Here is a 19,142-nt window from a genome sequence, read left to right on the forward strand (position 1 = left end):
ATCTGCACGTACTAATCACCTAATTACCGTAAATTCCAGGTAAGGTAGCGATGAGCTCCGACGCCACGTTCAATCACATCCCAGATGTGTTCGATCGGGTTCAGATCTGGCGACATGGTGGACCAGCGCATGAACTGGAACTCGCCACTGCTTTTCTCGGACCACTCCATCACACTTCTGGCCTTGTGAGACGGCGCATTATCTTGTTGTAAAATACTACTACCGTCGGAAAACATGATCTTCACGGAATGGTATATGTGGTCTGAACCAGTGCATGACACTATTTGGTCATCATGGTGCCTTGCACGAGCTCCACTGGACCCATAGGCGCCCGCCTGAACGTCCTGCAGAACATAATGGAGCCGCGGCCAGCTTGCCTCCGCCCCTAGTACAGGTGTCAAGGAGCTGTTCTCCTGGAAAACGACGTATTCGCGCCCTCTCATCAGTTTGATGAAGGAGGTATCCGGAGTCATCAGAGCATGCAGAGCTCTGCCACTGCGCCAACTTCCAGTGCTGATGGTCACGTGCACATTTAAGTCGTAGTTGCCGATATCGTGGTGTTAATTGGCACATGCATAGGTCGTCGGCTGTGGAGGCCCATCGTTACAGGTGTTCGGTGCACTTTGTGTTCAGACACACTTGCACTCTGCCAAGCATTCAAGTCTGATGCTACACTCCTGGAAATGGAAAAAAGAACACATTGACACCGGTGTGTCAGACCCACCATACTTGCTCCGGACACTGCGAGAGGGCTGTACAAGCAATGATCACACGCACGGCACAGCGGACACACCAGGAACCGCGGTGTTGGCCGTCGAATGGCGCTAGCTGCGCAGCATTTGTGCACCGCCGCCGTCAGTGTCAGCCAGTTTGCCGTGGCATACGGAGCTCCATCGCAGTCTTTAACACTGGTAGCATGCCGCGACAGCGTGGACGTGAACCGTATGTGCAGTTGACGGACTTTGAGCGAGGGCATATAGTGGGCATGCGGGAGGCCGGGTGGACGTACCGCCGAATTGCTCAACACGTGGGGCGTGAAGTCTCCACAGTACATCGATGTTGTCGCCAGTGGTCGGCGGAAGATGCACGTCCCCGTCGACCTGGGACCGGACCGCAGCGACGCACGGATGCACGCCAAGACCGTAGGATGCTACGCAGTGCCGTAGGGGACCGCACCGCCACTTCCCAGCAAATTAGGGACACTGTTGCTCCTGGGGTATCGGCGAGGACCATTCGCAACCGTCTCCATGAAGCTGGGCTACGGTCCCGCACACCGTTAGGCCGTCTTCCGCTCACGCCCCAACATCGTGCAGCCCGCCTCCAGTGGTGTCGCGACAGGCGTGAATGGAGGGACGAATGGAGACGTTTCGTCTTCAGCGATGAGAGTCGCTTCTGCCTTGGTGCCAATGATGGTCGTATGCGTGTTTGGCGCCGTGCAGGTGAGCGCCACAATCAGGACTGCATACGACCGAGGCACAAAGGGCCAACACCCGGCATCATGGTGTGGGGAGCGATCTCCTACACTGGCCGTACACCACTGGTGATCGTCGAGGGGACACTGAATAGTGCACGGTACATCCAAACCGTCATCGAACCCATCGTTCTACCATTCCTAGACCGGCAAGGGAACTTGCTGTTCCAACAGGACAATGCACGTCCGCATGTATTCCGTGCCACCCAACGTGCTCTAGAAGGTGTAAGTCAACTACCCTGGCCAGCAAGATCTCCGGATCTGTCCCCCATTGAGCATGTTTGGGACTGGATGAAGCGTCGTCTGACGCGGTCTGCACGTCCAGCACGAACGCTGGTCCAACTGAGGCGCCAGGTGGAAATGGCATGGCAAGCCGTTCCATACATCCAGCATCTCTACGATCGTCTCCATGGGTGAATAGCAGCCTGCATTGCTGCGAAAGGTGGATATACACTGTACTAGTGCCGACATTGTGCATGCTCTGTTGCCTGTGTCTATGTGCCTGTGGTTCTGTCAGTGTGATCATGTGATGTATCTGACCCCAGTAATGTGTCAATAAAGTGTCCCCTTCCTGGGACAATGAATTCACGGTGTTCTTATTTCAATTTCCAGGAGTGTAGTTCCACCACCGTTCGCCGCCTGTCCTGCTTCACCAGTCTGCCCAGCTTACGAGTCTGACATCTGTAATGAGGGGTGGCCGCCCAACCCACGACGTCTGGACTTGGTTTCACCTTGGTTCCGCCACGTGTTGAAGATATTCACCATAGCACTCCTCGAACACCCAACAAATCGTGCAGATTCCGAGATGCTCGTGACCAGCCTCTGGGCAACCATAATCTGCCCTTGCTCAAACTCACAAGGGGAGGCCGCCAATTGTGAAATTCAGATTCGATTCATACTGCACATAATAAAAGCTCATGGCCAGAGGTGTAATGTGCCAAAGCACCAAGATGCACTTCTCAGCCGTTGTCGAGAAAATCGACAGTTAAAAGAAAACCGTTGCGCTGAAATACTCTCTACGATTAATAACTTCCTGTAGCGTCGTGGCGCAGGGATAAGCGCTCGCGTTCGTAATCATAAAGTCATCGGATCGAGTCTCGCGCCATGCAACATTTTTTTTATTATTTGTTTTTTGTAATACAAATGTATATATACACACATATATAAAATTCCTGGCAATCAGTTGCAACAATTATGCATATAATAAGTTTTTGAATGTCGTTTGTCGTGGAAAAATAATACTTGAAATAAAACACAATATCACAAGTAATATTCAAGTGGATACAATTTATTGAAAAGTTCGGTATATACACGCACATAATCAACAATTAGCGACCAGAAGCAGCTGGAGTATCGCACGAACCAGAGTGATAGTTATCATAGAAACATGGAAAGCAGAAAACAGCACGACATCGAGCGCATCATCGATTTCATTAATGTCTATCAGTTCCTCATCATGAACGAGGGTGTTTTCGGCGAGCATTTGCAGCGTATTCTGGAACATTTCTTCCCCAATTACCATGGCTTCTTCGTTGATTGACGATGACGGTTCTGCTGCGATGCGATTACTGTTACGAAGGAGGCTTTCAAAATACACCAACGCATCTTTCAGTTGTTGTTTCGCCACTTCACTGTATATAGAATCTTCTTCGATCACATCACTTTCATGCGAAGGGCCCGGATCGCTCTCTAATTGTACCGCCTCCATTTTTCCGTTTGTCTAACAGGGTGTACCAAAGCTCTCACGTACGCACTGATATTCGACGATGTTAGAAGTTGCGCTAGGGACCGCATCTACCTTCTTCCGAAGTTAGCAGGCAACTACGCTGTTATGCGGCGGCTCGTTTCGGCCCATTCAACATCTGTCCTTCAAGTGTAATGAGCGTGTAACGGAGTTTATATTTCATACCTGCCACAGCACATTTGTGTTCTTGGGGTCTCTATTCTAATTCGAACGTTTGACTTACACTATACGTATTCGTTTCGGAATATAGTTTCTACGTCTTCCGTCAACTATACGTGGTAAACATTATGAACTTTTGTGAAATTCAACTTTGTTTCCGGAAAACATAATGATGTTCGAAGTCGCCAGTTTTTCCACGACAAACCACTTTCAACAACTTATTATATGCATAATTGTTGCAACTGATTGCCGGGAATTATATATATATATATATATATATATATATATGTGTGTGTGTGTGTGTGTGTGTGTGTGTGTGTGTGTGTGTGTGTGTACATTTGAATTACAAAAAACAAATAATAAAAAAAAAATGTTGCATGGCGCGAGATTCGATCCGGCGATCTTCGGATTACGAACCCGAGCGCTTACCCCTGCGCCACGACGCTGTAGAAATTTGTTAATCGTAAAGAGTATTTCACAGCAACGGTTTCTTTTAACTATCGATTTTCTCGACAACGGCTGAGAAGTGCATCTTGGTGCTTTGGCACATTACACCTCTGGCCATGAGCTTTTATTATGCGCAGTATGAATCGAATCTGAATTTCACAATAGGCGGCCTCCCCTTGTCAGATAGAATGCGCGCCTTCCCCATTCTACAGACTGACAGTACGCTCACTGGATACTACATACACCATGCATATGTCTGACTAGCAGTCATTTATCGCCAGTTGACGCTGCTATCACCTGGGTAGGTTTATACTCATAGTAGGTCGGTGGTCATAATGTTCTAGCTGATCATTTTAAGTTTGTACCACCCGGTCAGTGCACTGTACTTTATGACGCCTAGAATCCTTCTGCTCATGGCCCTACAAATGCACAGGCCTTACTGTACGTTGCAAGATAATACTTACGTTTCCACACGAACTACCCTTCACCAGACTACGTGTTGACAAGGAGCAAATAGTACTCTTCATCTTTCACAATTCTGCGTCATGATTAGTTCAAACTCTACAGTCTACTAAATAGAAGAATACATGCTCGACACGAAAGAAGTGGCACAAGACACGTCTCTTGACCTAGCATATCTTCAATTGACGAGGCAAGAAAATATATATGTACACACATTTCAGCAGAACAGATTCAGTACACAACCAGCTTCATCATTCAAGCAACACATGTTTACTCCTGGAGAAAGTACTCGTGGCAGTGAGAGACATTGTGTCACTGTTATTTATACACATTCATTAAACACTACTCTTCTGTGGGACCCTGACAAGAAAAATGAGCTTATTAATCACTCACGTTAACAAAAAAAGGTCAAACAGAGAGAAAGTTTTGCAAATAAACAAATGAAGGTAGTCATATTAAATACATGATAATTCGTCTATTCATTCTCCGTATCGAATCTCAGCAATTTGTCGAACCCTTACCGTAATTTGACACCTTTTTACGCCTGTTACCAGTTTCATTGACCTGCATTCCCCTCAAATAAACTTAGTAACTGTTTCCTTAGCATAATTGCTCCTTATGTTACCATGGATATACACCCATTCCAGATCAAAGAAAATCACGAATATGATTAAACAGATACTCATTTTCCTAGCCAATTGCCCAAAAACCAGTAATAAGTAAGAAGACGTACGTACTGCGCGTATTTCGTATTCAGACAACATTTCACTAGAACAATTTCCAGTATCTTTAAAGACACTTAAAAAAAGAACAGCTTCATCAACAACAGCAAGCAATGTCGCAGATTACCTCACAATCTTAAAATTAATGATCAGAAATTCAACAAATCTGACATTTACAAAATTACTCAGGAGAAAATCACCGATAAACATAAATAATGACCAGAAGATATTGTGCAGTTTAAAGGAGAACTACAAAACAGACGTTTATGAAGAACTCGTGATCTAACACCCCAGAAAGAAATAAAGCTAGAAGATATATCGAAAAGAAAATCAAGCAATTTCTTTAAACTTTTTAACTCAGTGTTTGCTAGATTTTTAGATTTTTAACTGATACACTTGTGCTGCCGGCCAGGGTGGCCGAGCGGTTCTAGGCGCTACAGTCTGGTCCCGCGCGACCGCTACGGTCGCAGGTTCGAATCCTGCCTCGGGCATGGATGTGTGTGATGTCCTTAGGTTAGTTAGGTTTAAGTATTTCTAAGTTCTAGGGGCCGGCCGAAGTGGCCGTGCGGATAAAGGCGCTGCAGTCTGGAACCGCAAGACCGCTACGGTCGCAGGTTCGAATCCTGCCTCGGGCATGGATGTTTGTGATGTCCTTAGGTTAGTTAGGTTTAACTAGTTCTAAGTTCTAGGGGACTAATGACCTCAGCAGTTGAGTCCCATAGTGCTCAGAGCCATTTGAACCATTTTAAGGTCTAGGGGACTGACGACCTCAGAAGTTAAGTCCCATAGTGCTCAGAGCCATTTGAACCCATTTTCAACACATGTGCTTTCATGAATGCTATTATCTCTTTATATACGTCTTAGCAACCATTATAGTTATAAATAGTATCGTGCAGGCAATAACTATAGACTGCGCACTTCCCATAACATATAACTATACTTACATACATATAGTGTAATTTACCTCCCATACTTTTAAGTCGTAAACATTATTGTAGGCCTATATGCCTACAGATATTTTCTCGTGCACCTGTAAGGAGTTTTACAGGTTACATGCTCCCTATTACTGAACCACAGTAACACAGGGAAATGTGCATACATATTTTAATCACTCTCCCGTTGGCAATGATTATGTTAAGCAAACTCTTTTGTTTTAAGTGTCTTTCGCACAAAACTTAACTTCTATTGCACTACAACAAGAAAATTAAGTAACTGCAAAGCAATTCGATTTTGAGGGCAAAATGCACTGGAAATATTGATCCTCTGGCACTGAAAGTACTTTCCATTTCTTTAAACCATCTGCTAGGTTACATTTTTATGTTCTGAGGTTAATTCACTCATTTGTCAATAGCGTAACTCACATGCTTGTGCAAAAAACCACCAGTGCATTCCAAGGATGTAGAAGACGCCCTCGACCTGATGATGACGGTCAGGCATAGAAAAGCGCAGTGAATAAAATAAAACTTCGTGTCTGACGTAGAATTATATCTTATTTGAGTCAGTTATCACTTGGAATGCCCTCATTCACTAATGTGCAAATTCTTTCTTCTGCCATAGCAGCTGATTTGAAATGAAACTCGGGCACGAAGTCCTAGTTTTTCATTAACCTTGAATACCAGATCGACAAATTTCGTTGGGTAAAAGCTTAGAGTAGAAATATCTACGAAGTAAATCTGGTGTACTGTACATGTCGTCATCATCAAACTGGGAGTATTATTTGAATTTCGTGTGACGCTGTTCATTTACATTTTGCACGAAGACCGAAACTTAAATATCACTATATACCTTCGTTCTACAGTGTTATTTATTAGTAACAGCACCGCCTAATCACTGTTGTTGCTACAGATGCCAATTGAAATACGTAAAAGGACGAAAAGGTGCTCGGCACGATAAGCATCAGTAACGTCTCATTATGGTTATCGCACTGAAAAGAGGAGCTTTATGTGTGGATAAGCACTAGATAAATTCGGTAATGTGGAGGCGTTCTGCTAGTAATTCCTATGAAGATACAATTTAGAGCTAGGTTGATTTGCAATTAAGTGTTATACGTGAGAATTGTTACCTCCGGATTTTACAGATCTCCAAGCCATTATGCTTCTTTTAAAGCAGTCACATTAGTAAACTATATTATTCGTGTCTTTGACACGGAGAATGATTATTTGGAAGTAATATTTTACTATAAATAAGTATGAACGAAGATTAAAAGCAGAAGAACTTCGTGCGTAAAAAAATTCGCTAATTTGCTGCATATCTTGGCGTAAAATTCGAAATTTTTCGGACGCATTCGTTTTCACTTTATAGGAAGCAATTTAGCAATGCCGCCTCATGATAGTGTATTAAAACACAGACTCTGTAATACTATAAAGTCCAGTACAAAAATCTGTACATTGCCATCGAAGTCACATGACTATGATACGGCGGAAGGTTTGCCCGTGCACGCACTGCGTGTTTTGAATATCAGCCATCGCGCTGCAGGTACAGCGTAGAAAATCCGTGACAAGCAAGGGATCTGTTTATACCAGCGAAGTAATGACAAGAACTCTCACCTGCACAACTGAATACTCACTCCGTAGGTAACGCCGCTCTATCGGCAATGCCGTCGCTGCCGGGGCAGTGTTCTCCAGCAGAGCAGTCGATAGCCTCCCATTGGTCGCTCGAGCTGGAACCACTTCCTGAAGTGAGAGTTATGGTCTGCAGTGTGTAATCAAGGGCCTTTCCGCCCCCTATTCTATCTCAGTTAGCAGCAGCCAGCGCGGGCGCGCCGCCGCTGCTTCAATATATTGTGTTCACACAGCGCGCGCCTGCTTCTCATTTAGAATAGCGGGGGGCCTTCCTTAATCCTGATTTATCCAGGCACCCCACCCCGTCCTCGCGGAATTTTAGATTAATTTATCATTTATAATCATATCATCACGGGATTCTAGCAGCGCAGAGTAAAAATTTCGCTCTCGAGAATCAGAAATCTGCCCGACTTCTCTACACAGGCGAAAAAGAACCGGGCGCTATATATTGTAACTTTTTTAATCTCTGACAAAGTCTGGACAACTCCTGTTCCCTATGTGAATTAACACATTAAAGATACAAAAAATTGTAAAAGTCTGTATTGATTTGTTTGTTCTTCACAGTTAATCGGTCTAATACCACGTCTACGCAGGACTCTAGACCGATTTTTCGTCCTCCTAAGAAAATTAAGGAGATGATGCGCCCTGTTAAGGACAATCTCGGCCTCAGGGTCCCTGGGGTTTATAATATACCCTGTGAGTGTGGAAGCAATTATATAGGCCAGACTATTCGTACCGTTTCCGACCGCTGTGCAGAACACCAACGCCATATTAAAAATTGAGAGCTGAAGAAATCGGCAATTGCGGAGCACAGCCTCACGAACAAACACAAAATATTGTTCGATGAAACTAAAATTCTGTCCCATGCTTCCACGTATTAGGATTCTGTTATTAAGGAGGCTGCTGAAATAAGAATGAGCCAAAAGAACTTTAACCGCGATAGCGGATACCATCTGAGCTGTGCGTGGAAACGAGTGCATGATGCAGAGAAGCAGCAGAGACGTTCCTTCCAAGGTTTACGTTCAAACGGAAGCGGTGGCGCCACCGGCGCACACAGTGACACCGTCTCAGACAGCAGCACGTGATCGCCGACCAATCAGAAGCCGACCAATCAGAAGCCGTCTTCGGGCTACACTCCTGGAAATTGAAATAAGAACACCGTGAATTCATTGTCCCAGGAAGGGGAAACTTTATTGACACATTCCTGGGGTCAGATACATCACATGATCACACTGACAGAACCACAGGCACATAGACACAGGCAACAGAGCATGCACAATGTCGGCACTAGTACAGTGTATATCCACCTTTCGCAGCAATGCAGGCTGCTATTCTCCCATGGAGACGATGTTAGAGATGTTGGATGTAGTCCTGTGGAACGGCTTGCCATGCCATTTCCACCTGGCGCCTCAGTTGGACCAGCGTTCGTGCTGGACGTGCAGACCGCGTGAGACGACGCTTCATCCAGTCCCAAACATGCTCAATGGGGGACAGATCCGGAGATCTTGCTGGCCAGGGTAGTTGACTTACACCTTCTAGAGCACGTTGGGTGGCACGGGATACACGCGGACGTGTATTGTATTGTTGGAACAGCAAGTTCCCTTGCCGGTCTAGGAATGGTAGAACGATGGGTTCGATGACGCTTTGGATGTACCGTGCACTATTCAGTGTCCCCTCGACGATCACCAGTGGTGTACGGCCAGTGTAGGAGATCGCTCCCCACACCTTGATGCCGGGTGTTGGCCCTGTGTGCCTCGGTCGAATGCAGTCCTGATTGTGGCGCTCACCTGCACGGCGCCAAACACGCATACGACCATCATTGGCACCAAGGCAGAAGCGACTCTCATCGCTGAAGACGACACGTCTCCATTCGTCCCTCCATTCACGCCTGTCGCGACACCACTGGAGGCGGGCTGCACGATGTTGGGGCGTGAGCGGAAGACGGCCTAACGGTGTGCGGGACCGTAGCCCAGCTTCATGGAGACGGTTGCGAATGGTCCTCGCCGATACCCCAGGAGCAACAGTGTCCCTAATTTGCTGGGGAAGTGGCGGTGCGGTCCCCTACGGCACTGCGTAGGATCCTACGGTCTTGGCGTGCATCCGTGCGTCGCTGCGGTCCGGTCCCAGGTCGACGGGCACGTGCACCTTCCGCCGACCACTGGCGACAACATCGATGTACTGTGGAGACCTCACGCCCCACGTGTTGAGCAATTCGGCGGTACGTCCACCCGGCCTCCCGCATGCCCACTATACGCCCTCGCTCAAAGTCCGTCAACTGCACATACGGTTCACGTCCACGCTGTCGCGGCATGCTACCAGTGTTAAAGACTGCGATGGAGCTCCGTATGCCACGGCAAACTGGCTGACACTGACGGCGGCGGTGTACAAATGCTGCGCAGCTAGTGCCATTCGACGGCCAACACCGCGGTTCCTGGTGTGTCCGCTGTGCCGTGCGTGTGATCATTGCTTGTACAGCCCTCTCGCAGTGTCCGGAGCAAGTATGGTGGGTCTGACACACCGGTGTCAATGTGTTCTTTTTTCCATTTCTAGGAGTGTATATAGAGGCTACCATAGCAGCAGTGGAGACAGTCAGCTCCTGACGATGACGATGAAGGTAATCGTCGAAAGCTCGAGATTTTATCTAGAACTGACGCGGCAAGAATACCGAGAATATTTTATACATAAGTGCCGCCGCGAAAAACTTCGTTCTCACAAAACGACTATTAACCTTTACACCATGACCGATCTAGAGGTTATAGTGTCCGTATTACGGCTTCTACGACTAAAATAGGTCCAATTCTCTTTTTCATGAACGAGATGACTTCGCAGCTCTGCCTGGATTACGCCGGCCTTCATCTCACATTGTTCACTACTACGTAGTTTCACCTCTGTAACTTTTCTCAAGTGTAGAGTTGCATATCTCCATGCGAACTCCGTAAGCTAAAGTATGGTGCATGGCGGAGGGTACGACGTACCAATAGTAGTCATGTCCTTTCCTGTCCAACTGGCTAATAGAGCGAGGAGAAAACTGTGTATAGGCCTCCATGCGAGCCCTAACTCCTCTCATCTTATCTTCGTGGTTCTTACGCGATATGTACGTTGGCGGCAGTAGAATCGATCTGCAATCGGCGTCAAACGTGTGTGTGTGTGTGAAATCTTATGGGACTTAACTGCTAAGGTCATCAGTCTCTAAGCTTACACACTACATAACCTAAATTATCCTAAGGACAAACACACACACACATGCCCGAGGGAGGACTCGAACCTCCGCCGGGAACAGCTGCACAGCCCATGACTGCAGCGCCTTTGACCGCTCGGCTAGTCCGCGCGGCGGAGTAAAAGGTCCGTTCTCTTAATTTCCAGCCGGTGGCTGTGGTAGACCGGTTCTAGACCCTTCGGTACGGAACCGCGCTGCTGCTACGGTCCCAGGTTCGAATCCTGCCTCGGGAATGTAAGTGTGTGATGTCCTTACGTTGTTGTTGTTGTTGTTGTCTTCAGTCCTGAGACTGGTTTGATGCAGCTCTCCATGCTACTCTATCCTGTGCAAGGTTCTTCATCTCCCAGTACCTCCTGCAGGCAACATCCTTCTGAATCTGCTTAGTGTATTCATCTCTTGGTCTCCCTCTATGATTTTTACCCTCCGCCCTGCCCTCCAGTACTAAATTGATGATCCCTTGATGCCTCAGAACATGTCCTACCAACCGATCCCTTCTTCTAGGCAAGTTATGCCACAAACTCCTCCTCCCCAATTGTATTCAATACCTCCTCATTAGTTATGTGATCTACCCATCTAATCTTCCTTACGTTAGTTAGGTTTAAGTCTAGGTGACTGATGACCTCAGATGTTAAGTCCCATGGTGCTCAGAGTTACTTTCTTGAACAAAATTATTTAAGTAGTGCCATACTCAAAAGCAGGATGTTGTAGTTGGTATCTGGTTTAAAGAATGAAAATTCTGAGGAAAGTAAATATTTTATACTTAATTTCCCAAACGTCTCAAAGGAGGAGGAGGAAGTGGGGGAGAATTGTGTTAATGTCCCGTCGACAACGACGTCATAAGAGACGAAGCACAGACTCTTTGGTACGGGCAAGGATGGAGAAGGAACGCCCGTGCCCTCTCAAAGGAACCATCTTGCCATTTGCCGTAAGCGGTTTAGGGAAATCACGGGAAAACCAAATTAGGATAGCCGGATGCGGGTTTGATCCGTCGTCCTCTCGAATTCTAGTCCAGTGTGATAACCATTGCCCTACAGCATTTCCAAGTAGTGAGGTTTAGGAATATGGTTTTCTACTTTGCTGTAGTAGGTGCATAAACTGTACCATCCTCGTAAACTTTGCCTCTGAGCCTACAGATTCTTGATTGTCAATGTTTAAGGAAATGTTCCGTATTTTAGTTCTTACATCATTATTTGCACGCACTGTGATCAACATTTTCACTCCTTTCCCCACCTCTGCACACTTTGCCAGAATCCCCAAGCGGCATTTCAAGCATCTGAGCATTTCTACCATTCGTTCTTCTTCATATAACTCACTACACCATTCACCTGTTTTATGAACGAGTTTCTGTGGAGCCATCCCTGTACAGCCCTCAGAACACTTCATTTTCACAAATGAAGCTGTAAGTCTAGATTTATTCTCCGTTCCTTCTGTCAGGTTCTTCTTCTTCTTTCTCTTTTTTCCATGGGCTGCTTATCATCTCACAGCTTCCTTGGCTAGGCCTTGCTGTTTTTCTAGCAGCTTTCATCATTTTCCTCTAATTCGACGATGTTTCTTGTATGGACACCTACACCTCGCTTTTCGCATGCCGTGGCTTCTTCTCCATTCAAACTATGGGGCAATCTCTTTAGTTCTACAGTGTCGAATGCAAGTTTTCTTACGTCCGACTAGGTTAAACTAGCTAGACATCTCTTCAAATGTAAGAATATGTTCTTCCAATTCCTTTTCAGCTTTGTTGGAAAACGCTTGACTGTGGCCAAACATTTTTATATGCCTGTTTGTGTTTTTGTCTTTATTTTCAGCAATTTCTTAATTACTGACTTAGGTAGACTTTATATTCATGCACGTTCGTTTAATCCATGATCCCTCGTTTAGATACGCTGCTATAGGTAGACTGAGCCCTTCTTTTCTTAACATGTTTCTATTACCCTACTGATATACAAAATAATTATTCAAATGATTCAAATGGCTCTGAGCACTATGGGACTTAACGTCTGAGGTCATCAGCCCCTAGAACTTAGAACTACTTAAACCGAACTAACATAAGTACATCACAACATCCATGCCCGAGGCAAGATTCGAACCTGCGACAGCAGCAGTCACGCGGTTCCGGACTGAAGCACCTAGAGCCGTTTGGACACCGCGGCCGGTTAAATAATTATTTAATTAATTACTTTGGATACAGAATGCATCAAAAAACTGACCACATTATTTATAAACTTCATGTTGCACTAATAAAGCTAAATGCTTTTTAAAAGTAGTGCGAGAGACTTTCTTAAATTGTACAAATACAATATCGGAAACTTATAGTGTTACATAATAGGCAACGTCGCCACTTTCCCGATGTCAGTTTTCCACAAAGGAATCATTACTGAGTAATGACTGGCTGAAAAACAAGGTTATTTCGTGTGTATTCGCCCATAAGTAAAATATTATGTTACCACTTATTTTATAACAGTAATTCGCTTCACCACGTGCATAAAAATTTACATGAAAACTACAACAAAATCAATGATCTCTTCATAAGATCTGTTCTTCGACATGCAGAACTGATAGCTGACAATAAGGCTTTAAGAAGTATGTAGTTCACGCTGACTTCACTACATGTCGGGTAGTACAAGAAACACGGATTTTATAGTACCTAGTGGTACGGTTTAGGAAGAGGGACGATATAGGCAATTGTCCCCCCCCCCCCCCCCCACATCAATGACAAATTAGTAAATTTTATCTGTAAGTTTCGTCTGCCTCTTGCGGACGACAAAAAATCAAAACAGTTTTCATTGTTCAGTATATGGCAAAAGAGAGTGATGTGTAAATCAAACTTAGCACCCGTCTCTCAATGTAATTACCAAAATTCTGTGCTTAATCGAAAATATAGGACGGCACACCATTTAATGAGTACGCAAACCATGACGGGGATTCCTTCCGTTATGGTAAAATTTCCGGATTTCCTACGATGAAATGAAATATTTATGGGCTTCCCTCGTACAAATAATAGATGAAGTTAATAGAGTTCATCGTTCCGTAAATTTTCCTGTTGATGTAATGGGAACATTTGTCATACTGGCCAGTTTAAATGACAAATATTGAATGAAACTCTCGACGTATTTCATAGGGATTACATGTTATTTACATCTGCCGACGAGTCTTTTTTTAATATTTGTTTTGTTGCTGGACGTGCAGTTTAAACACGATGAATAGATATGAGCGAGAGCATGAAACTCTGAGCCGATGTGTCCGACCTACATCTATTTCATTCTCGTGTCGCATTTCTCTGTCCTGTTGTCCAATAACTTTTGGCCTCAGGGCGCGGGCCTTTGTAGCGAGGAGAGAAATGGCTCGCTCAAATCTCGTTTCTCCCTCGGCCGGCTCCGAACATCAGTAACTCGTACTTTCCGTCGGCCTAGCGCCGCAGTAAAGACATTCGATTCGTGATCAATGGTACCGATTTTGTCTCTGATGCCTTTCAATTTATCTGAGTCCTTCGACTCGAAGTATAAAACGGGTCTACTTAGTTATTTCGCTGGATAACTGTGGGAGAAGGTGAAAACCAATATGTTCCTGCTATCCACTTAATGCATCAAAAGCAATAATTTAATGACTTGAAGATCAGAACAACAGTGTTGTTATAGTCGTGAAATTTTCAGCACTATTACCATTAAAAATCGAACAACTGCGGTCTGGCCTCATTGTTGCCATTCTTCATTGAAGGCGGTTGTAAAACTTCGGGCCTATTGTTATTATTATTATTATTATTATTAATATGATGCATTTTATCCTTCTAGATGTTAAGGAACTCTTGTTAAAAAAAATAAAGAAATAAGAAATTAAGAATGAAAAACATAAAAAAGTCGCTTGGAAATACTGTTGCTGCACAAACAGTAAAAATTTATCATACTTCATGTTGCACAAAATGTAATCAAAAAACACTGTTCAGTGGGTAAATTAACACGTTTCGAACATTTTGCAACGTAAATGTCGTAAACCACCGCAATTTGCAGAGAAAATCTTTCAGCGTTTAAAGTTTATGGCATTCTGAGACGTTGAAAGTGTTATAAACGATAAATTTATTGACTAAACGAGCCAATCTAAATACGAATGGTACCATATTACGTATATAAGGTCGTTGGATATTTCACTGAAACACGTTAGACTTTAGCATTTGCGTAGCACATTATGACGAACATTGAAACACAGCATCCAAAGGGATGTTCATGCAATGTGGAGTTACTGCCCTCACGTTATGGCCGCGGTATGCTATTCTGTCTGACAGAGTACGACGAATTAATTCTTCTGGAACAGTATTTCTCAGTTGTGAAGCAGGATGGTCATGCCCTGACCACGAGAAAATTGACATTCTATAAAAAAAGTAAAAAGAGTTACGAACGCGATGAAAAGACTAAATTAACTGTAGATACTACGTCGAATTAACCACAGATGACACAGTTATTAAAACACTTCACAAAGGAATGAAATCCATCTTTAAAAAGATAAAAGATAGCGTAACTAATTTTGAGACAGAAAAGACCAGTTGGCCTAATTCTTGGGGTTGTTGATTGCTCAGGGTGTTCCTCCTAAGAGATACCAGGCACATTTTCTATGGTGTTTCGGGAGATTTTTGTAGTTTCGTTTTTGCAGTGAGTAGCTGGAGTCACCCCTAATAAATACTGCTACTTCCGTCTTTCATGCGATGCCCAGTGTTGACGGAAACAGTCTGTCTGTTTCCCGTAACAAACAAATAAATTTTATAGGGAATTCAACGTGGCCATCCTACAGAGCGGTCCCAGGTTAGTCTAGTACGATATTCGTTTTATCGATACGTATTTAGGCTAAGAGCAACCAGTGGTCTCCTAGCGGACACACTTCCCTAGGTCGCGGCTGACAGCTACCCCATGCAGGGTTGTCGCTCGAGTATTAGTTTTCTTCGTTGTACTCTACCGTTAAATACATATGAATAAAACGAATACCCCAATAGACTAATCTGCGATCGCTCTGTCGAATGCACTCGTAAAATTCCATTAAGAACGTTTATTTTGTCACGAGAAACAAACTGACTCTTTTCTTCGACAATGGGCGTCGAATGAAAGAAGCGTGAGCAGTATTCGCCAGCTAAACATTCGCAAAAACAAAGCTGTTAATAACTGCCGAAACAACAGAGAATATGCACTTGCTGACTCTTAGGAGAAAACCCCTGTTACTGATAAGTGAGATACATGCACAGTATTTAACAGTCACTTTCTGAACTTAGCTGGTGAATTAAATGAAAACTTAGTTTCTACAGGGAATCACATAACTCACTTGGAAAATGGCTTTCCGAAACTGATACCTGAAATACTCCTGCGTGATACTGACAAGAGGTAGTCTGAGTCAACAATTAAATCGCTGAAGACTATGGACTCTCGTGTGTATGATGGAGTATACTAGTAAAGTACTATGCTGCACATGTTAGTCTTGTAATTAGCCATATTTGTAACATTTAGTTGAGGATTGGTCAGTTTCCTTAACGATTAAAATAGTCAGCAGCAAAATCGCATTATAAAAAGGGAGCAAGGGATAATTTAGATTATCTTAGACCTATTTCTATGCCGTCAGTGCATGCTAAAGTTATTGAAAAAGCAGTGAATGTAACGACAACTGATCATTTCAATTGACATAATTTGCTGTCAAACGTACAGTCTGGCTTTAGAAGTGGTTTAACAAATGAAAATGCTTTAATCTCTTTTCTCTGTGACGAACTGGATGGATTAAACAAAAGGTTTCGAATGCAAAGCATCTTTTCCTATTTAACCAAGGCGTTTGACTGTGTTGATCACAAAATATTGCTCCAGAAGGGCCATTATACTGTAGAATACTGGGAGTAGCTCACAGTTGGTTCACACCTTTAAGAACAGAAAGCAAAATGTCATTCTCCACTGACAGTATTGAGAACAGCTGTGATGTGGAATCCTAGTGGGCCACGGGCACCAGCGATAAACTGTGTGATCATTCATGTTTCTTATATATATAAATGACATGCCTTCTGTTATTACAGGTGATTCTAAAATATTTCTGTTTGCTGATGTAATTAGCTTGGTAGTGAAAGATGTCGTATGCAGCGTTGGCAGTGTTACAATAGTGGATTTCCATTCGCCTCTGTGGTAAGGAATTGGTATATGTCTGGGTATGTGTTCATATCCAAACATTCAACCACCCATTGCTCCCTACACTGCGTGTGAATGTGAAAATAATTTAGGAACGTTCCGTGACCCAGATAGTAACTTAATCTTTCATATCAGCAAGATGTTGAATGAAATGTTGACCGAGTGGGCGATGTGTTGTGAATGAACTGACGTATGTGAGGACGTGGTCTACTACGATGAAAAGCCTTGTAAACCTTTAATGTGCCTTTGACTTAGGTGCACAGAACTGCGGACTGTTATGATAAATGTTTAGGTCTTTAATGTTAAGGTAATATGATTTGAGTGAATCAGTAATTAATATCTAACGACGTTTCACATTAGCCCAACCTCCTCTGCTGAGTGAAAAGTTATTGTTAAAATAATTAATGCCTTTCCTTTCTTTCTTTTTCTTATACTTAAAGCGAAAAATTGGGAGGTTATTTGTCATCTCCAGATGGAGACTTCTATTAGGAAAATTACATGCTCCCTGTGTACCAAAGCTCTAATTTGGAGCTGGAATCATCTGTATGCCTAAACAGAAAGAAAAGTAGAGAAGTGTCTTGTATTTCGAGTAATTCCTGTACACTTCACATAAATCGTATAAATCTATGGTATAAACTTCTGCGCCTTGATTTGAAAATGATACTATACAGCATTACAAACAAATTCAACAGTGGTATACATTTTGTTGGCACAGTGAAGCCTAAAAACAATTTAGAGAATCGACGTTCTATCTGTACGAGACTGCGCTGGACAGACATACGATGAGACAAACCATTAAATAAGTGTCTGGCTTCACAGGAAGTTTTGCTTTCAGATTTTAATTTTTATTTTAGACGTCTAGTTACGTAGGGCTAAATTGAGTAGTAAATCTCCATGGTCATCAAACATCTACATCTACATCTACATCATTACTCTGCAATTCACAATGTAGATTACTCTGCAATTCACATTTAAGTGCTTGGCAGAGGGTTCATCGAACCACAATCATACTATCTCTCTACCATTCCACTCCCGAATAGCGCGCGGCAAAAACGAACACCTAAACCTTTCTGTTCGAGCTCTGATTTCTCTTATTTTATTTTGATGTTCATTCCTACCTATGTAGGTTGGGCTCAACAAAATAGTTTCGCATTCGGAAGAGAAAGTTGGTGACTGAAATTTCGTAAATAGATCTCGCCGCGACGAAAAATGACTTCCATCCCAACTCGCGTATCATATCTGCCACACTCTCTCCCCTATTACGTGATAATACAAAACGAGCTGCCATTTTTTGCACCCTTTCGATGTCTTCCGTCAATCCCACCTGGTAAGGATCCCACACTGCGCAGCAATATTCTAACAGAGGACGAACGAGTGTAGTGTAAGCTGTCTCTTTAGAAGACTTGTTGCATCTTCTAAGTGTCCTGCCAATGAAACGCAACCTTTGGCTCGCCTTCCCCACAATGTTATCTATGTGGTCTTTCCAACTGAAGTTGTTCGTAATTTTAACACCCAGGTACTTAGTCGAATTGACAGCCTTGAGAATTGTACTATTTATCGAGTAATCGAATTCCAACGGATTTCTTTTGGAACTCATGTGGATCACCTCACACTTTTCGTTATTTAGCGTCAACTGACACCTGCCACACCATACAGCAATCTTTTTCTAAATCGCTTTGCAAGTGATACTGGTCTTCGGATGACCTTACTAGACCGTAAATTACAGCATCACCTGCGAACAACCTAAGAGAACTGCTCAGATTGTCACCCAGGTCATTTATATAGATCAGGAACAGCAGAGGTCGAATTATGATCCAGCGGGCACGGGGCATTCGGGATTCGACCGGCGATCAATGGAAACGTTTCTGCTCCTCGGATGAATCAGGTTTTTGTTATACAAAGTCGATGGTCCTCTCCATAAACGCCGACATCGAGATGAATGGCGGCTCGAAACGTGCAGCGCGCCACGGACGCAGGTCAGTGGGAGCAGTATTGTGCTATGGGAGACATTTTCCTGGGCCTGCGTTCGACCTGATAGCTGCGAACCAGTTGCTTACCTTCATGCTTGATGTCTTCCCAGACGGCGATAACATTTTACGGCAGTATAATTGTCCATGTTTCGGAGTCAAAGCCGTGATTCTGTGGTTTGAGCAGTATTATAGTGAACTCATGTTGATACCCCGACGACCAAATTCTGCTGATGTAAATCGTATTTCGGTCAC

Source organism: Schistocerca cancellata, chromosome 2 (assembly GCF_023864275.1).
Source record: "Schistocerca cancellata isolate TAMUIC-IGC-003103 chromosome 2, iqSchCanc2.1, whole genome shotgun sequence".
Classification (NCBI taxonomy): Eukaryota; Metazoa; Arthropoda; class Insecta; order Orthoptera; family Acrididae; genus Schistocerca; species Schistocerca cancellata.